The 18,202-nt window shown below is 41.9% G+C and overlaps 1 protein-coding gene and 1 long non-coding RNA gene across 13 annotated transcripts in view; one reads left to right on the forward strand and one right to left on the reverse strand.

The window, feature by feature from the left end:
* The window catches only part of PPARD (peroxisome proliferator activated receptor delta), a 53,175-nt gene that overhangs the window by 9,205 nt on the left and 25,768 nt on the right, over positions 1-18,202 (forward strand). For 8 of the 12 annotated variants that reach the window (XM_039339606.1, XM_039339563.1, XM_039339553.1 and 5 more), the window contains exons 2-3: positions 10,297-10,370; positions 11,252-11,324. The exons of 1 other annotated variant lie outside the window; for it this stretch is intronic. The gene's annotated coding sequence lies outside the window, so the exon portion shown is untranslated. Of the gene's footprint in view, positions 1-9,860; positions 9,959-10,296; positions 10,371-11,251; positions 11,325-18,202 lie in introns of all 12 variants that reach the window. 3 more of the 12 variants (XM_039339590.1, XM_039339582.1, XM_039339599.1) reach the window with 1 other exon arrangement.
* The window catches only part of LOC120306430, a 40,056-nt gene that overhangs the window by 8,665 nt on the left and 13,189 nt on the right, over positions 1-18,202 (reverse strand). The gene's annotated exons all lie outside the window — the stretch shown is intronic.

An 18,202-nucleotide genomic window follows, 5' to 3' on the forward strand; every position in this document is an offset into this window, starting at 1 on the left:
TGTGTACACATAAAATGCTTCCCTCTCCCTTTCCCTCCGGTCCGCCAACCGAAAAAGATTGGAGACCTCTGATCTACCCTATACCTGTGCATTTGGTGCTTCTTCTTTTTTTTGCCTAACTCTGGAACCTTTTTTCACCATTGAATTTTGTTTTGTTAGTGTTATGACCTAGTATTCAAGTTTGTTGAGATCTTGCGCCTATCATCTAGAATTTTGGCTATTCCTGCCAGCTTGGTATCATCTGCAAATTTGATGAATTCCCCTTCTATCCCCTTGTCTAAATCATTTTTAAAGATATTGAAGAGTACTGGGCCTAAGACAGAGCCCCACTGCATGCTTCCATTCCTGTAGATTAAGAACTACACATTGTGTACAATTAGTCAACCAGATACGAATCTATTTGATGGTGAAGCTGTCCAACCGACATTTTCATATCTTATCAAGGAGTAGGCTGTGATCTACTTTATCAAATGCCTTGCTGAAGTTCAAGTAAATTATATCTACCGCATTTTTCTGGTCCACTAATTTTATAATATTGTCAAAGATGCAATAAGATTTATCTGGCATGATCTGTTTTTGATAAATCCATGTTGAATTCTGATTACTACTTTGCTTGCCTCTAGGTATTTGCAAATTTGTTGCTTGATTTTTCCAGAATCTTCTCTGGTATTGATGCCAAGTTAATAGTTTCCTGAATCCAGCTTTTTTTTTTTCTTTTTTGAACATGGGAACCACATCAGTCCTTTTCCAGTCATTTGGTAATTCCCCGCTGCTCCAGGATCTTTGAAAGATACGATTCAATGGTTCTGAGATCTCATCTGCCAGTTCCTTCAGAAACTTGGAGTGTAATCCATCTGGTCCTGGTGATTTGAAGTCCTCTAGTGTGGATAGGTGTTCTCTTACCATTTTCTTGCTTATTTTGATTTGCATTCCTAATATACATTTTACAGTATTTATTTTGGTACATTGACCTGTTGTTTCCTTTAGTGTAAAGACAGATGCAAAATACGACTTAAACAGTTCTGCTTTCTCCCTGCTGTTTATCACCTTCTTGCCATTTTCTCCATTAATGAACCAATTGTTTTTTTCACTTTTTCTTGTTTTTACAGGTTGAAAGAAGGTTTCTTTTTGGTTATTTTGGACGTTTGTTGCAAGCCTTAGTTCATTTTGAGCAGTAGTTTTCCATTTTTGCAAATTCAAGCTGTTTGCTGATATTTTATCTTAGTTATGTGCCCCTCTCTCCATTTTTTATACTTGTCCTTTTTGTCTTTCAGTTTTTCAGAGAGTTCTTTATGTAGCCATGCTGCTTTCTTTTCAGATCTCTTATTTTACTTCTTCATTAGTATGTACTAGACTGGGATTTTATAATCTCACTTTTCAAAGTTTCCCAAACTTATTGGGTTGTTTTTCCCTTGTGGATTTTCATCCATGGAATTCTTCCCAAGCGCCCTCTAAGTTTATTGAAATCAGCTCTCTTTTCAAGCTTAAAAAGTCAATAACTAATGGACAGAACTAAAGTTCCCAGCCTAATGTAAACATTAGAATCCATTTAAATTTATAGCAAATATTTCATTTGTCAACCTAATAAACCAATTTTTGACAGGAATACACAAATATGCTTTACTGCTCTTCTGCATGATTGCAAGAAAAAGGTCTACAGTATTATGTTGCCCAAAGTGGCATATTCCGCAGACATGTATTTGGAGCTGGCCGAGCAATCCCTTTTTTGTATTGTGATTCTAAAATATAGGCAGGCTGATGTGAATAAAAATGTTTTTTCAGCCATTATATTTCAGACTATTTGAAGCTTTAAGCCTAAAACCAGCACATCCTCCCTGTCCTGTTCATGTAAGTGGCACCGTTTAGGGTGCTTCCAGGTTGAAAGAATTAGTTGCTGACATTACCATTGCTGAGGGATGCCCATGTCCCCATCAAGGAGCTGGAACAAATGATGGGAGCTCACTCTGCTGGACAATAGCACTCGTTGCTCAAACGTGGGCTTGGTAATCTCTAACCCAGCATCCTAACCACATGAGCCAACGTGTTCCTTAACCAGCACATGAAATACAGAAACAGGTTTGAAACCAAATACAGCTGGTGTAATATAGTATAATGATATAACTACTATGCTCTCAGCAGTATAAGAACAACATATTCTCCACCAGCTGTAACTTCCAAATCATTTTCTAGAATAACTTCAAATATAGTGCATCATTATAATAATTCATTTCAGCATTGTTGGTGCATAGATAGCTAAAACAAAATCTTCCTTTGGATAGGATTACAACTGGTATACTAGTCTAATTTAGTAAGCAGTATTGCTGACTGCTACCCGAGCTTCCCATTAATGCAGAATCCGGGACAACTGCCAAGCTGCATATTTGGTCCTTCAGGGAAACTCTTAAGATTAGTTGTGAGCCTTCATATACAATAACTGATTTCTTTACTCACAGTACCTCTGTTTTGTGTAATTAAATCTGAATAACTTAATTCTTCCTCCTCCTTTTGAAAATTACTATTGCGGTATAGGTGTTTCACAGTTGGAGAAGAATGTTTTCCTGTTAGAGCATGATTTAGAAATTTTAATCTCTCTGGAACTATTTTTATTTTATTTCATCGTCATCAGCCATTCAGTCGTGTCTGACCCTTGGCCACTCTGCATCAGCACTCTCTATGCCTCTTTGTCTTGTACCACCTCTTCAGATCTGCCATGGTCATGGTGTCACCATTTATGATGTCCATCCAATGGGTACTAGTATGGCCCCTTCTCCTTTTTCCACTGATCACTCCCAGCATGATTGACTTTTTGCGGGAGTCAGCTTTCATGACATAACCGAAGTATGATAGCCTCTGTTTGGCAGTCTTGGCTTCAAGTGATATTTTTGGGAGGTTTGGTCTAGGACTTCTTCGTTTGTTATTTTTGCAGCCTTTGCGATGCATAATAGTCACCACCAGCACCACAGTTCAAAGGCGTCCACCCTTCTCCTATCTGCCTTTTTCAGAATCCAAATTTCACAGCCATAAGTAGCAATTGGAAAAATTATTGTGTTAAGTAATCTGTGTTTGGTTATGAGACTGATGTATTTATTTTTCCAGATGTTATTCATGCCAGACATCACAGTTCTTCCAAGGGCTATACACCTTCTGTTCTCCAGTACAGGAGATGGATAATCCACGGATGGTTTTCTCTGTCTGCCTGCTCTTGAGACCAAGTAGCCAAAGCTTGACACCCCCCCACTTCCTGTGGAGTCCATTCTTAACTTGGTCCCTGCTCGGAGAAGACTCGTTTTGGCGTGGCTCTCAGCTTATCAGGTTAGACAAGAAATCCATTGATTGATTATCCCTTGATAATTGGCTTCCCCTTCCAAAAAAAAAAAAAAAAATTGCCACCTATAGGAATTTAACCACAAAATTTTCTGGGGATCAGTCCTGATCTCAAACCTAAAATTAAAAAGGGGATTGGTGGGGAGGGAAATTTCCCCACAGATATCAGCCAGCCCCAGGGCTCTGGGGGGTGAAAAGGGGGGGAAGAAGGCATCAGCAGAGACTACTTGCTGAACCTTTTCCCCAACCACTAAGTTTTCCTTGGGATCATCCCTGATCCTATATTAGGGGGGTGTGGGGGGGGGAAACTCCCCACGGATCCCAGCAGAGACCACTTGCTGAGCTTTTCTCCCCAACCTTCCAAGGGATTTTTTCCTCAAATTGGGGGAAAAAATAACAATCTCCAGGTCCGGATTCAAACTTGAATTCAGATCATCGGAGATTCCCTAGCAGCCCAGGGCAACCGCGGGCGCCATTTTAGTTGCCGTTTTCAGACAACAAAGGCAATCCCTGACTGGGATTCCCTTAAAACGTCACCAGCGCGCCAAATTTAAATCCCCGGGCACAAGCAGCTTCTGGGAGGCTGCGGAGCTTATTTCAGAGGGAAACGAAGCACAGGAAGGGAGTAAGCCCCAACCAAGAAACGGAGGCTAGAGAACCCTCCTGGGATCCGCAAAGCCCTTTTTCAGGGAGAAACGAGCTGTGGCTGCCATCTCTTGCAGAGAAAGGCAAACCGAGCTTAAGGAAGCTCTACATCATATCTGGAATCACTGATAGAGGCGGAATAGGAGCACACAACCAGCGCTCCACCCCCGATACACACATATAATAATAGGACAAAATATAATAATAATAAAAATAGATACATAAATTTTAAAAATAATAATAATAATAATAAAAAAAAAAATTTTTTTTAAAGCTAAAAATTAAGCGACTGCAGGGCCAACAGGCCTAAAGACAGAACACACAATATTATCATCATCACCATTATTGTTGTTGTTATTATTATTATTATTATTATTGTTGTTCCTATTATTAGTATAATAGTAATAGTATTAATAAGAATAAATTCCGCTCTAGGTGACCGCCATTTGATACCTGCTGTGTATTAAGTCAGGCCTACAGACCCTTTTGAGGTCGCCACTGATATTTTTTGCCTCCCTTTTCCTTTTTCTACTGGTGCACGTTGCCTGGTCACCTAAGGCCTCCGGGCGGAACCCAAAGAGTGGTTCCAAACGTGCCTTCGGTACCTCCCTCAGCTACCGTGACCTTAGCCCAGAGAGAATATTTTTGTTGTGGTCGGGTGATCAGGGGAACAGTCCTGGTACTTGTTCCAATTTCGCTCCCGCCAATACTTGCCTGCCTGAGCGTCTTCTCAGTTTTTCTGGGACTGCTCAAGCGGAATGGAGGGACCCTCGTTGCCTCAATCCATGAGCACGACCCCTCCACCTCCCAATTACGGCTGCAACACACCTTCTGACCAGAAGGCGGCAGGCAAGTGCAAAGCGAAGACAAAACACTCGCTCAAGAGGCCCTCCAAGTTGGCGGAAAAGCAAGCCAGCCGTAGGCACCAGGCCCTGGAGAAGGAGTTCTCCAGAGCGCAGAGGCAGGCCCAATTGGAATTGGTTCAAATAGCGGCCACCGAGATGGAATTACCATTGGGTCCATCCACATCAACCCAGAGCGCGTGGTCCATTCCAGGAACACCGCAACCACTGGATCCGCCATCTACATCAGCCCAACAAACAACCACGGCGGCAGGCACAACCACTGAGTCCAACTCTCCACCTGCGGTCACCACACCCAAAGGTAATGACATAGGGGACATCTGGGCAGATGGACGGCTAGAGGCCCTATTAACCAAAGTGGTGGACCGAGCCCTAGCACAGCGCTCCGCCCACCACGACCAGGGGCCCTCCATCTCAGCCATGCCACACTCGGAACTCCCCTCAGAGTCCTCAGGCATTCAGGAACCCGTCTCCCCGGCCCAGTCCTCCATGAGTGGTTATTCTTCACCACAAGAGGAGGATCAACCTGGGATCTCTATGTCAGAGGATGAGGAACTTCCCCCTGAGCCTCCCTCAGGGGGATTATTTAATCCCAACCGCTTCCTCACGATACTACGCAAGGCCACAGCCATTGCGGACATGGGGACGGATCAGTTTTCTCAGCCGCAAGCGACACCGGCCACCACATCCAGACCCGTATTCGTAGAAAAGGTGACAACGCAACACCATATACCTTGCCCCGCCATTTTCCTGAAAGGGATCAAGAAGCCATGGGACTCTCCCGCTTCCTTCCCATCAGTGAGTGGTACGGACAAAAAATTATACAGCACTGCCACAGACCTCAATGAGGCCTTAGAAATTCCTAAAGTAGATGAAGCCTGGACCCCCTTGGTCTCCCAGACAGCCATGGCTGGGGACCTAGTGGAGGCCCTTAAGGCAGATGACAAAAAGTGGGAACAAGCCTTTCGCAAAACCCACCAGACAGCGGCATGGGCCATCAAAGCAGCCACCTCGGCCTCCTTTTTTGTCCGGGCCACCCTCATCTGGTTGCAACAACTACAAACCATAGTTCCTATGGAGGACATACGAACACACCAGGACCTGGCTAAGATGGTAGCAGCCACGGAATACGCTGCAGACGCAACGTTCCAATCGGCCATTTTTTCATCCAGATCCATAGCATCCAACATAATTGCCAGGAGAATGCTATGGCTAAAACACTGGCAAGCTGACACCAAGGCTAAGTGGCGGCTAGCGACCGCCCCTTACTCAAGCAACGGTCTGTTTGGGGAGGCCTTGGACCCCTATCTTGTAGAGAACAAAGACAAGCGGAAGGTCATGGCACACTTGAACAAAAGGTCAGACAAACGTACCACACCTTACTTTCGTAGGCAGTCCTTTCGCCAACCGACAACCACGCCTATCAGTCAGGCACCCAAGCCATTCACTCCCAGGCAGAACAAACCGTACGGCCGCCCCTACGACAGACCGGGGTTCCAGCCCAGACAACAAAACCAGTCGAGACGACCCTTTCGTGGAACGGGTCGTCCGTACCGGAAGACAAAATGACTCCTACATAGACCTACCCATTGGAGGAAGACTAGCTCACTTCTTCCACCAGTGGGAGCAGACCTCCACGGACAACTGGGTACTACAAACCATCCAGTCCGGGCTGTCCCTGGAGTTCCTGGTCACACCCCCAGACCGACTCATCAACTGCTCGGTCTCCAGGAACCCCACCAAACGCAAACTCATGCAGGAGGCCATCCAACACCTGTTGGACATTCAAGCAATAGAACCGGTCCCAGCGGAATACAGAGGCAGAGGATTTTACTCCATCCTCTTCGTGGTTCCAAAGACTTCAGGAGGATGGAGGGCAATCCTGGACCTAAAAAATCTCAACCGCTACATCACATACAAAAAATTCAAGATGCAATCCCTTCAGTCCATCCTGGGAAGCATCAGAGAAGGAGACTTCCTGGCATCGATAGACCTCACGGAAGCCTACCTTCACATCCCCATCCACCCAAACCACCGCCGGTTCCTACGTTTCTGTTACGGGGGAAAACACTTCCAATACAGAGCTCTCCCCTTCGGTCTATCTTCGGCACCCAGGGTATTTACCAAGATACTAGCAGCGGTAGCCGCCAAACTGAGAAAAATCCCAATACGCGTCCAATGTTACCTAGACGACATACTAATCCAAGCAACATCCCTACAGACAGCTCAGGCGGACGTAAGGACCGTCATTCGCGTCCTCCAATTACACGGATTCTCAGTAAACTTTCAGAAGAGCCAGACAGTTCCCTCGTCCAGGCTGCTGCATCTGGGGGCCATGATAGACACAACCAACTGTATGGTCTATCTCTCCCAAGACCGGGTGGCCGGCATCAGGGAACTGGCTCGCTGGGTTCACAGGCAACGTTCAGTTCCGATACTAACACTTTCCCAATTATTGGGCAAGATGGTATCGGCCATAGCCATTGTACCCTGGGCCAGGCTCCACCTACGGGAAATACAGTGGTTTCTGCTCCCGTACCAACGGCAGAACACCAGCGCATCCAACCACCTAGTCAGGGTCACGGCACAAATCCGCAGGGCGCTACGTTGGTGGTGCTCTCGGGCCGTGACCAAGGGGTCACCTTTCAAGGAACCAGTCAGAGTTACCATCACTACAGACGCCAGTCTGTATGGTTGGGGAGCCCATCTGGACTCCCAGTTTGTACAGGGACGTTGGTCCGCCACGGATCTGAGAAACAACATCAACTGGCTAGAACTCAGGGCTATCCACCTAGCCTTGCAACAATTCAAAGACAGAATCAGAGGCCACCACGTTCTAGTCCTAACAGACAACGTAGCAGCCAAGGCGCACATCAATCGGCAGGGGGGGACCAGATCAAAAACCCTGATGACAGAGTCACGACTCCTATTCAGCTGGGTAGAGCCCAATCTGAAGTCACTAAAAGCGGAACACATATCGGGGGTCAACAACCAGCAAGCGGACTTCCTAAGCCGCACCACAGTGGACCCTTCGGAGTGGGGGCTACACCCGAACTTGTTCCTAGACATCTCCCGCAAGTTCGGGTACCCGATCCTCGATCTGTTCGCATCATCAGACAATGCCCAGCTCCCCAGATTTTACTCTCGTTACTTCAACCCGCGAGCAGAGGGGACGGACGCTCTGAGAACTCAGTGGCCTCAGGGTCTGCTTTATGCCTTTCCCCCACTACCACTCATACCGGCGGTCATCCGAAAGCTGATTCAGGAGCGGGCAGAAGTGATCCTAGTAGCACCATATTGGCCACAGAGACCGTGGTTCGCCGACCTGATGAACCTGTCTCAGTCGCCCCCATGGAACATTCCCCCTCATCAAGTGTCCCTACACCAGGGAACCATCAGTCACCCGGAACCCCAATGGTTACAACTGACCGCCTGGCACTTGAGCGCCAGATAATGGCACAGGAACTATTCTCTCCCGGGGCCATTACCATAATTCAAGCTTCACGCCGTCCGGCAACAAACCGCATTTATGACTCCACTTGGAAAAATTTTTGCCTTTGGTGCAGGGAACGGCAGTTTGACTTACACAAACTCTACATCCCTCAGATAGTAGATTACCTCTTGGAGGGACTAGACAGAGGCCTCGCCCCCGCGACCATCCGCAGGCAAGTGGCGGCCTTGTCCACCCTCCTCACCTGCACGGATTCGGTTCCCTTAGCTCACCACCCCAGGATCCGCGCCTTTATCAAGGGCGCCTATAACACCAGACCTCCAGTAATTCACAGGTACCCGTCCTGGGAACTACCGCGAGTCCTTCACGCACTCACTCGGTCACCATTTGAACCATTGGTGACCGTTTCCTTGCGACACCTGTCGCTAAAGGTGGCGTTCCTGATTGCCATCACATCGGCCAGACGAATTTCGGAACTGGCCGCACTGTCAGTCAGAAATGACCTATGCATTTTCCACAAGGACAGGGTGGTCCTTAGGTTAGATCCTGCCTTCATACCGAAGGTGAATTCACTCTTTCACAGGACACAGGAAGTAATTCTCCCAAACTTCTGTCCAAATCCAACACATGACCGGGAGCGGCAGTGGCATACATTGGACGTCTGCAGAGCCTTGTGGCGTTATATAAAGCGTACAGAACCCTTCCGCAAATCGGAGGCCCTATTTGTATCCTTCCAAGCGGGCACCTTGGGGCGGAAAGTTTCCACGGGCACCATTGGAAGGTGGATCCGAAGCTGTATCGCAGAAGCTTACAATGTATCATCCCTGCCGCTCCCAAGTCATATCACAGCCCATTCCACCCGAAGCGCTGCAACTTCGGCGGCATGGGCTACCCAGGCGTCAATCGAGGAAGTTTGCAGGGCCGCGACATGGTCCTCGCCTTCCCCGTTTATACGACACTACAAGATAGACCGCTTTGCATCGGCGGACGCCTCCTTTGGTAGGAGGGTCCTCCAGCAAGTTGTCTCAGAGATCAATCTACCGGCCTTATCTGTTTCCCACCCCTTGGGACAGTGAGGCTTTGGTACCCATCCGTGGATTATCCATCTCCTGTACTGGAGAAGGGGCGTTGGTCTTACCTGAACGCCTTTTCTCAGTACGGAGATGGATAATCCACACCCACCCCAAGGCCAGCAGGCCGCTAGTAGGGAGCTGAGAGCCAATACCTCGTCAATCATCAGCCAATTCGCCCTCGTTAAGAATGGACTCCACAGGAAGTGGGGGCGTGTCAAGCTTTGGCTACTTGGTCTCAAGAGCAGGCAGACAGAGAAAACCATCCGTGGATTATCCATCTCCGTACTGAGAAAAGGCGTTCAGGTAAGACCAACGCCCCATCTCAGGGCTGCAGTCACCACTTTGGCCAGTTTTAGAACCTAGGAAGATGAATTCCTTTACTGTTTTGATTGTTTCATTGTCGATCTGCACTTTGACCTGTGTATTCTCTAGAGTTGTCATTATCTTTGTTTTCTTGATGTTAACGTGCAGTCTAAATTTTTCACTTTCATCTTTGACTCTCAGGATTAGCCACTCCAGATCTCCTTGCTTTCCGCGAACAATGTTGTATCATCTGCATATTGGAGGTTGTGATATTCCTACCACCTATTTTAACTTGAATGGTATATTTTATTTAATTTTTATTTATTGGATTTATATTCTACTCATCCTTCAGGAGCTTAGGGCAGTGTACAAAGCATTTCCTCCTTCTTTCGGTGGCTGAAAGCGGACTAGAACCTGGATATCCCTATTGCCAGTCCAGCACTGTGTTCACTGCATTATATTGCCCTTGAATTTTTGTAATTGTTTTTAATGTAGTGCTTTTAATTTTTAAATTTGTTTTCATTTTGTATTTTTTTGTTAGAAAATTGGATAATTTTTCCAAATAGGCAGGAGGGAAAGGTAAAATAAATGTGTACATATCTGTTATTTTGCCTATTAACAATATACTTCTTTGCAGAATTCTAATGTGTGGAGACAACATTTCTTTGAAACCAAAAAAAAGAGGGTTCAGCAAAATTTATGAGGTGTCAGGTATGAAAGATATATTCAGTGCTATCATATTTAATTTTATATCATTAACAGGAAAGGCTTAATTAATAGATAAGTAGCTGTTAATTTTTAGTATAGTAAGAAAAGAAAAAAAATAAGTTTCCTGTCTCTCAGGGCTGAACATATAAACCTAGGCACTGCTGTAACTTTGTGTATTACACAGATATTGAATTTGCCAAAATAGAATAGCCCCAGGCTTCTTGTACATGTTAAGGACTTGTTTGGTGCCATTTATGAATTATTCTGCATAAAACTAAGTATTTTAAAAGCTGATTTTAAAAAGTACAGATTTTATTGCATAAATTGAAACTGTAATTTCATGAATAAATTAGAGTGAACCAATTAATATGAACAGGATTGATGACTGCAAGGCTAAGAAATCCTCATATGGTCTTAGTTATAGACTTTTTACTCATTCATTACTCAAAATAGAGATCTATACTTTTCTGGATTTGTTGCAGCATTTGTGGCACTTTAAAAATTGGCATAAGGTCTGGCTGATTATATCTAATTCATCAAATTAAACTGATACATAAAATTCCTTTTAACATTGTTTCAGCTAAAAATCTGAGTCCTGTACGGAAAATCTTTAAGAGAGCTTCAAGCACTGCACTTAGGATTCATAAAGTATCCCAGTATTCTTTCCCATAATAAATATGCCATTGTGCAATATGCATATGATTGCATTTGCTATAGTGGAATATGCTGCAATGCCATGTAATAAAAATCCTTACCATACACATATATTCTAGGAAGTACGCTCTACTGAATACAGTCATATTTATGTCCTAATATATAAACTTGTTCTAGTTTTCCTGATTATTGTTATGCATAGATTAGAAATCTGTTTTGCTCTTTTACAGCTTCCCTCCACTTGGGATATTCCTTATGCTGATATGGTAATTTCAGAGTGGCTGTCATCATAGGTGAACAAAGGTAATAATTCCTTATTAAAGAATATAATTTACAGTTTTTAAATGTCAGTTTTGAGCTTAAGTGTATTTGCATACTGCAGACCAGATTTTGAGTAGTCAAAGCAATACATGCAGAGATTTACCTTGTAAAAGCCTTAAATACTGGATATATATTTAAAGTTTAATTGTGAAATACATTATAGTCAGTGGATGTGTATTTTTTTTTCCGTCTCAAAGCAGTGAATATCTGGAATACAAGTTTAACTCTGAGTTTTTGCTAATATATTAAAATCACTACTGACTTTTGGTGCTTCATCTCTATTCTTGTACTTATTTCTATAGCAGAGGTCACCAACTGTTTCATGCTGGTGGCCTGGAGGGAAAGGGAGCGGCTGGGAAATTTGCACGTGTGCACAGGGCCGCATACACCAGCACAGTGCTAGTGGTCCTGTTTGTGCATGCAGGCCGCCGCTGCTAGCCCCGCGCGCATGCACAAACTAGCCATGCAATCTGCACAGTGCTAACGACCCCTTTTGTGCATGCATGCAGGTGCTAGCCACCTCCTCTGCAAACGGGTCACATAACCCACCCATGCTAACAGCCCCATTTGCACATGTGCACAGGTGCTAGCCACCGCCGCTGCTACCTCCGCACTTGCACAAATGGGCTGTGCAACCCACATGTGCTAGCGGCCCTGTTTGCGCATGCACTAGCCACTGCCGCTGCTAGCCCTGCACGCATGTGCAAACTGGCCATGCAACCTTACGTGCTAGCAGTACTGTTTGTGCAGGCCCTAGCCATTGCCGCGGCTAGCCCCACATGCAGGCACAGACAGGTCCGCAGATGCGAGCATGAGTGGGGGTGAGTGTGTGCACACATGTTTGCGCATTGGTCAGCCTGGCCCAGTGGCCAGTAGGCCATGGCCCAGTAGTGGGCCGTGGACCATAGGTTGGGGACCCCTGCTATAGGACTTCATGTTTAAAAATATGAATAATTAAAGAGTCAGATGAGGTTTGTTAAGGGTCCTGAGCTTAATAATATTTTGTACAAGACTAAATCAGTCTATAAATTATTCTAGACTATAATTTCATAAATATTGTATGATAAATACTATGCTGCAAGAAAACATTAAAATTACATTTCAAGGATTGTTATAGGTTGTCCAGGGCTTTTTTTCTCATAGAACGCCCAGAACGGAGTTCCGACACCTTTTTGGATGGATCCTTGTAGGGTAGGCAAGGCGGGTTGTATGACGTGTGTGAGTTCCGGCACCTTTTTTTTTTTTTTTTTTTAGAAAAAAAGCACTGGGTTGTTCTTGGAAGACCTAAGTGACTGGTACACAAAATCTGCACCATTAGGTTGGCTGAGGTTATAATTTCTTCACAGAAAAATAAATATATATACTTTCTTGTCTTTATGAAATGAGTTATGGTATATTATTTTACTCCTGTTGTGTTTTTTTAAAAAGAACAGCATAGAATGTTGTAATGGTTTACCTATAATGTTAGATGAATTGATCAGTTAATAAAATATGGCTAGTAGCACATGCCTACATGGCTCAACTTAAAAATAAAAATATTAAAATCTGGGTAAAAGAAGACGGTAAGGTGTCTCCTAGAACTTTGTGTAGTCTTGTCTTAGTTATGCTGACCTGCTAAGAGCATTAAGTGCCAGTCAGTATAATTCTGTGGCATATGAAAGTTTGTTAGCTTGAAGCAGTATATGCAAAAAATAAATAGGTATAAAAAATTAATATATGTTTTTATATATGAATTTCTGCTGAACAGTTACATGATATGTAGCTTGTTGACAGAGATTAAGTTATACTATCTATATCTTTTTGTTATTATTTGAATTATTACTTTTATATAAGAAATCTCATTTAAGTTAGAATTTTGAAAAGCAAGTTATCTGGGCATCTATTTTTTTCTTTGCTAATTATAAAGGAAATCTATGATTGTTTGCAACTAAATCACCATTTAATTGGAACTATCAATGGATTTGGCTACGTATTTGAATAGATCACATAAATATATTACTTTTGATTGAACATTGTCAGGATTGGATCAGATAATCTTCCAATATTATATGTTTGCATGTATGTGTTCTGAATAATTATATATAAAAAGCTTTAATAATTATATTGTGAAATTTGAGAGACTGCTAAAATCTTCTCTCTCCTTGCATAAAGAAACAGGTTACCTTTAAAAAAATACAAAATATTTGAAATCAATTTCTGCAGTTTTAGAATTAAAATATGCTTTTTATAGAGCTAGAGTGTGCGAAACAAGTAATATAATTGTCCTGTTGCACAATTAATATTTGTAGTGTTTTAAAGGATTGGTTCCATTAAGCTTTTGTTTTTATATTTGTAGAAAAATAAATCAGTCTTCTCTATGTATTAATGAGAAGAAATCAAACACTAGTGTCCTAGTCCTATTAATAACTTCAGAAATTAGGAAGCATCCAAATTTCTATAATACTTTTTTGGTATATTATATTTAATTTAAACTTATAATGTTTTGCTTCTAAAATAATTTTCTGGCGTTCTATTAATGTCAGTGTAATATTAGCAGTAGTGACATATAATATGGTAAGAAACATGAAAGACGATGCAAGGAATGTTGTTCCTCTAATAGACTTCAGATTTATGGAATACTGAAAACCAATACAACATTCTATACTTTGCAAGAACATTTTTCCTACTGTGTAAAGGCAAAACATGCTTGAACTACTTGAAATTACCTCTGCAATTTTATTTTAAAACAATTATTGCCAATATCTATTTCTCTAAGCTATTTGAGGAAAGTCATTGGATAAACAAATTTATAGGGGAATGTATCATATCTTGCAACAATTGTCTGAATGGCCACTATGAGGGTAGAAGTTAATACTGTCCTTTCAACATTTTATTTTACTATTAATCTCACTATTGTCCTGCCCATAAAAAATAAAAAACAAAAACAAATTGGATGTGTATTTAAACTCCTATATCAGGGTTAATGGACCACATATCTATACAGCATATTCCCCAAATAGTATGTTAATTTTAAGACTACAAGATTATTTTTTCTTCTTCTGATGCAACGGATTAACGTTGTAATTTTTCCTGGTATTTACAAGTATTTTCTAAAGGAGCCTTTATGTAGGATGTGTGTATGTTGAGAGCAACATTTTTCAGAGTTTAAGAAACGGGAAACTTCTTCCCCACTGTTTTAATGTCAGTTGTTATATTCAGAAAACAGGAAAGAACACATCACTCAGTTCTTTTGTTGCTATCCTAATTCTAACCCTGATTTTTACTTTTATCTTTAAAATATTTTTCAAACTCTTACTTAAAAAATTCTGCATGCTTTTTTTCTTGTAAGAAAAATTCTCAGTCATAGACTAATAGAGCTGGAAAGTATCATTTAGACATTGAATCCAACCCTCTGTTCAGTGCAGGAATCTAGATCAAAGCAGTTGTGACAGATGATTGCGCACCCTTTGTCATAATGCATCCAGTGATGAGAAACCCACTTCCTTTCTGCTCATTTGGTGCCGCTATCAAACGGCTCTTACTTAAAAGGCATTTTTCTTCAATGGTTAACAAGAATATACTATCCTGTAATATAAAGCTAATATTTTATATCTGTACACTGGATCCTTAAACAACAAATCTTGGTCTTCTTCTAGGTGAGATCTTTTCTTGAAATTTGTTTTCAAATTCAGTATTCTCTTTTCTTCCTATAATACATGTATTAGTCATTATAATCTTACAATTTGTTTTCTTTGAAACTCTGTATGTATTCCATGGAAATTTGCAAGTTGCATTTAGGAGCAGTTGCAAAATATTACCAAAACATCCAATATACTGATTTGCATTTTTGGCAGAAAAGACAGGATAAAAATATTACAAATGTCATGCTTTATTTACTCTTAATATGATACACCAGTATAACTATGCATAATAAACTACAACTTTAATTACAATTTTATATTTAGCATACAACCATCATTTTATTTGTACTTACTGAAATATTAATTTCAGTAAACAGAGTCCTTTGTACTGGCAAGAGAATGTAATGTGATAAATGAGTAAGCAATGATCATTTTAGTTTTCAGACGGACAAATAATATTACATGTCTATAGAAACATTGTATTGCAATCCTTTTTTAGTTGGTTGGAAAATGGAATAAAGTATTCATTTAGTAAACAAATCTATTTTAACATTATATAGAGACAATTCCTTAGCAAAGGACTAAAGCACACATCTTTTGATTACCATTTCTCCCTAGTTTAGACATTATTTTTCAATTCAATAGTATTAAATGCTTGGTGTGTGTCTATCTGTCTGTCCCTCCCTCCCTCCCTCCCTCCCTCCCTCCCTCCCTCGTTATGCTTCTGGTAATTTCATGGACATGCCATTCAGTTTTCTTTGCCTATAATTATGGAATTCCCAAGCAATCCTCAATCCAGGTAGTAACCAGGACTTTGTGGTGCTTAGCTTCTGAAATTGGTATGTGCTACTATCTGCTGATTATATATATTTTAAACTATGTCTGGGAAAGAACCTATTACACACTCCCTTTTATTTGTAGTTTTCCTTTGAGAACTTTAATGATGCATGTTGAAGAAAGGATGATGGATGGATTTGTGTTTTTGGTTTTTGTGTACAAATAAGTAATGTGATAGATTAAAATGTCTTTATTTAAATTCATAGTATATTTATGTATCATTAGATACTTGTATTTGACAGATTTAGATTTTATTTTTCATTCAGAAGTTCAAGGCAAGATACATTGCATTCTCTCTCTCAATTGTCCCTAAGCAAAAAAGGTAGGTTGCATTAAGAGATAGTGGCTAGCTAAAAGTCATAAAGGGAATTTCTGTCAGAGTTGGACTTAAACCTGGGTCTTCCCAATCTAAGTTCAGTATCCTTTCTAGTACACTATATTGTTTTTCTCATGGAACTCTAAGCATAGTTTTTCTTGGTTGCAGTATTATCAGGGTATGTAAATTGTTCATGCGTTTATTCACTCATCTTGGCTTTATACACTGAAAATGCTATTTTGATTGAGAGACATGATGGTGCTGATATGGTTGGTGAAGGAAGTACGAAATAATTGCTTTGATAATTCAGCAAGTCTTAATAATTTGTAGAAGGGCAAAAAGCTTGGTAAAGATTTACTGGTGGAAGAGATGTGCTTTTAAAAAAGAAGATGGAATAAAGCAAGGAATAGCTACTACTGGTACAATGCTGTAAGGCAGACAGAGATACAGTAGATAAAGGTAGTTAGATTAATATAGGGATGGACAAAACTGTGTTGGTTTAGCGTAAGGGTGTCAAACAACATCATGTGATGTATCGTGATGTATCACAACTTTTTCTCCATTGCCAGCAATGGGATGGGCGCGGTTTTGGCATGACGCATCCAGCCTGTGGGCAAGTAATAAAAAACAGAAATGAAGGCAAACCATGGACTGAAACTGTTTGAACATAGACTAGATCAGTGATTGCAATCCATTTAGAGACGGAGTGCCCAAACTGCAACCCAAAACCCACTTATGTATTGTCAGGTGCTGGGTGGGCGTGGTGCATTGGGTGGGTGTGACCCATTAGGTGAGCGTGGCAGCGTGGTAATGGCAGACTGGGTGGGACTAAAAAGTTCAATCAATCAATTCCAACTTGCAAGATTTTTTCCCCCCCGCGAGAAGTTGAAATTGATTGATTGATTGAACCTTTTTTTTTTTTGCGCACGGTGGCGGAGGCCTAAAGCAAAAAGATTTTATAAAACCCAGCTGAAGGCCTAGGACTGGGGCAACGGCGCATGTGCTCACAGAGAGGGCTCTGCGTGCTACAGGTTTGCCACCACAGGACTAGATCCTGATTAAAGACTTACAATTTGTTTCAGCAGATGGTAGGATCTGACTGGTTGTGGGCTCATTCCTACAATTTCCTTATCCTGGTTTGGCGATGATTCACATATTGGTTGTTCAGGACTATTCCTCACAATGGAATCTCATCTCTTCAGCCTACCACAGCTTTCTTCTGTGGTAGGCTGAAGCCAAATCAGGAAGATAATATTTTCCACTTGTGTGTCACATAGAGAAAACCTCACAAATATCAACAATCTGCAGGGTGCCCTCTACACATTCTCATTCCACATTTTCCATTGTGGGAATTGTGAAGAATGTGTACTACTCATATGCCTTCCAAATCCCTTTGGTGCTCTGCTTTCTCTCAGAAGCTGGTCCCAGGTTGGCTCTGGCCTTTCTCACTAGGGGGAAGGTAGAGAATACACGCAAGTGAAATTAATGACAAGATAGCAATGGCAGCAGGCTTTGGGGCAGACAGAGAAAAGGATGGATAACCACAACTTTGGTGAACAGAAGTTGCAGTAGCATGGCATGGCATCAGCTGATGTGTCCAGTACTGACTCTTGTACAGTAGCATTAGGCTCTCATGCTTTACTTTTCTTGGGAGTCATCAGGTGTTTCAGTGAAAGTATAGTATGCTGCTAAGAGAGTAACTGCTAGCTGCAAGAAGGGAGAAGGATGCCTAGGAGCATATCACTTTAGGAATAGAAAGGTGTTGGAAGCAAGATTTCTCACTCCCAGTGGATCCCATTCTATATCCTAAAGATGTAGAGATAAGAAAGCAAAGCTCAAGATTAGTTCTTTGTGCTGGAAAAAAGCAATATGCAACATTATCTCTTGCTGCAAAAACTGTTTCTTCCTAGTCCAGATGAAACAGTTACCAAATAGGAAATGTATGCAGGGAGCAGTTTTATTAATTTTGCTGCATAATTGTGGCAATAGTATCAATGTTGGGGCAAAGATATGGGAAATGATATACAGTATTTTTTGCCTTAGGGGTAGGAGGAAAGCAAATCCATAAGGATGTGTGCATAAGCACC

Source organism: Crotalus tigris, unplaced genomic scaffold (genome assembly GCF_016545835.1).
Source record: "Crotalus tigris isolate CLP2741 ecotype Arizona unplaced genomic scaffold, ASM1654583v1 scf7180000017550.10884619, whole genome shotgun sequence".
NCBI classification, from domain to species: Eukaryota; Metazoa; Chordata; class Lepidosauria; order Squamata; family Viperidae; genus Crotalus; species Crotalus tigris.